This window comes from Numida meleagris, unplaced genomic scaffold, assembly GCF_002078875.1.
Source record: "Numida meleagris isolate 19003 breed g44 Domestic line unplaced genomic scaffold, NumMel1.0 unplaced_Scaffold165, whole genome shotgun sequence".
In the NCBI taxonomy this organism is placed as follows: domain Eukaryota; kingdom Metazoa; phylum Chordata; class Aves; order Galliformes; family Numididae; genus Numida; species Numida meleagris.
This window is the reverse complement of record NW_018363448.1, coordinates 1,122,648-1,125,295: the sequence shown is the minus strand read 5'-3', so window position 1 is coordinate 1,125,295 and position 2,648 is coordinate 1,122,648. Positions and strand designations below refer to the sequence as shown.

Sequence of the window (2,648 nt, the reverse complement as noted above, 5' to 3'; positions counted from 1 at the left end):
GGTTGCTCAGAGCCTGATCCAGCCTGACCTTGAATGTCTCAGGATGGGGCTTCCACCACCTCTCTGGGGAACCTGTTCCAGTGCCACACCACTCTTACTGTAAAAAAATTCTTCCTTATATCCAATCAAAAACTCCCCCTCCTTAAGTTTGAAACCATTTTCCCTTGTCCTATCACAATAGACCCTGCTAAAGAGTCACAGAACCGCAGGAGTTGGAAGGGACCTCTTGTCCCTTTCTTCCTTATAGAACCCCTTTAGATATTGAAAGGCCACTTTCAGGTCTCCCCTGAGACTTCTCTAGGCTGAACAGCCCCAGCTCTCTCAGCCTATCCTCATAGGGAAGGTTCCATACCTTGGATCATTTTTGTGGCTCTTCTCTGGATGCACTCCAAAAGGTCAGTGTCTCTCCTGTCCCAAGGACTCCATACCTGGAAGTACCACTCCAGATGAGGTCTCACCAGGGCAGGATCACCTCCCTCACCCAGATGGCATGCTTCTTTTGATGCAGCCCAGGATACTGCTGGCATTCTGGGCTGCAAGAACATGTTACTGGTACATACAGCTCACCATCCACTAGTACCAGGACCAGGACCAGTGCCAGTATCAGTACTTTTTTCTTTTTTTTTCCTCTTTCCTTCTCTCTTTCAATAGATGGTTTCTTACTGTAAAGCAAACAGAGGCGATGACAGAGCCTTTATTTGAGATACAAGTGCTACAGAACAGAGGAATTAACTCATCCCTCCCAGCAACAGTTTGGAAAAATGGTGAGCTGAGCAATGCAACCTTCTCTGGTTCGAACTCTGGTGCACTGGAAAAGGAGGGGGGCAAACCGCGCAGGCTCTGAGTGCATATGTGCTCACGAAAGTACGGCTGGAAGTACCACCAAGAGGGAGAGAGAGGAAGGGTGGATCGCGGTTCCCCTGCTCCGGGCAGTCAGATGCTCATGTACTAGTTCAGGCCATGACCTGGCAATTCCACTGCACTTACAGATCATTTTGAGAGTGCATCTGTATTTTTTACTTTTGTGGCAATGAAATAAATGTAATTAATAAAGAAATGTAGAAGAGGAAAACCTTCTGGTTTACTCTATAGTGTGAAAGTGCAAAACACTTCTGAAGACCATGTTGTGTCTTGACAAATGCTGTTCATGTATTTATTGGTGACTGGATACTGAGTGTATTTCTAATGCTGAAGATGCTTAACCATTGGTTAATAAGTAATGTCAAACGGAAAATACTAAAACAATATTATTTTCTTGAAAAAAAATGAGTATTGAGTTTCTGAGAGCCTAAATGACTTTCAGTGAACATTTCAGGTTTGTATATTTGTATATGATTTACAAATTAATGACTATCATATCAGTGTGAGTTTACAAACAAACAGAATATTAGCTAAGTACAGTGAAATTTCTCATTTAATCTACCTCTTCCACATTAAAGTTATTTTCCAAAAGAAAGGAAAATAAGTCATATTTTTCACCTCTCATACATCTTGCACTAATACATAGATACAAAAAATGTCTAGTGGAACTACTATTTTTGATTGTTGTTCTCCCTTAAACTCACCAGTCTGGAGCTAATGGACCTTGTCCATATCTGATCACAGCAATGAATTGTTTTCAGTAAAACACACATGATCAGAGGTTAAAGTTCTACTAAGGAACCCATACTTGCATAGAATAAATATGTTAAAGCAAATGTAGATTTTTAAACTCATTCCTCAGTTACGCTAAAACCTAACAAGCCAGCATTCTAGTATATAGGAATCTTAACTCTTCATTTGAAAATTACTGACTGCATTTTCTTAACTTACAGGATGTTTTGAGGACATATCTTAAAAAGGATCAGATCCTGTGATGGTGAACTTCATTTAAAAAAAATCTGCAATCTGTATCTAAGCAATTTCCTGTTATTATCATAATCCAATTCATATCTCAAATGTACTAGCATGAGTATTTTCTGATCAACAAACTGTTTATCAGAGAATACCATGTGTCAAATTAAACTGGAAGACTCAGGAACAGAGAAACTACATTAAGCCAACAATACTTGGCTTTCTTTTTTCAACAAGATTTTCAATCATTCGTCTTGATCATAAGCTAATACTCCCAGCTGCTTCAAATCTTCACAGTTGTCTGTTTAGAAATCGCAGAACTGATACCTAGATCATTGACATTGTTGGCTTTTGAATCAGGTCCTACATGTGAAGGAAGTATGTATAAACAGATGCCAGTACTATTAACAGAACTGGATAATGTCTGTGCAATAATGCATAGAACTTTCGTTAACATGTTATACAATTTTGACTTCTATACTTACTTAATACTTAATGTCTGCTTCCACCATTTTCAAGTCTTTGTGTCAACCTTTTCTCCTTCTAGTGTTATGTCTTTTAACATGTGAAATAAAATCCAGATTTTCTGCTGCTTCTGTTTTCATTTTATTTGCGTTTATTTTTCTAAACCATGTTACTATATATGTTGCCAGTGTAACTCGTCAGGAAATAATGTACTAATTCAAACTGTGTTTGTTTGGAGGAAATCTCTGATAGCTTTCAGCTGGCTAAATACACTTAGATAGCATCCTGTTGGTTTCTAAAACAGAAGTGAAATACTGGTATGCTTACCAAGTGACAGCTTTGAAGCAATA

General features: G+C 38.6%; 1 long non-coding RNA gene across 1 annotated transcript; it reads left to right on the top strand.

Moving 5' to 3' along the window:
• The first annotated feature begins 275 nt into the window (after positions 1-275).
• LOC110390659 lies at positions 276-2,425 on the top strand. Its single transcript, XR_002433817.1, has 2 exons — positions 276-764; positions 1,815-2,425. It is a non-coding gene; the product is annotated as an uncharacterized LOC110390659 (long non-coding RNA).
• Positions 2,426-2,648: the final 223 nt, after the last annotated feature.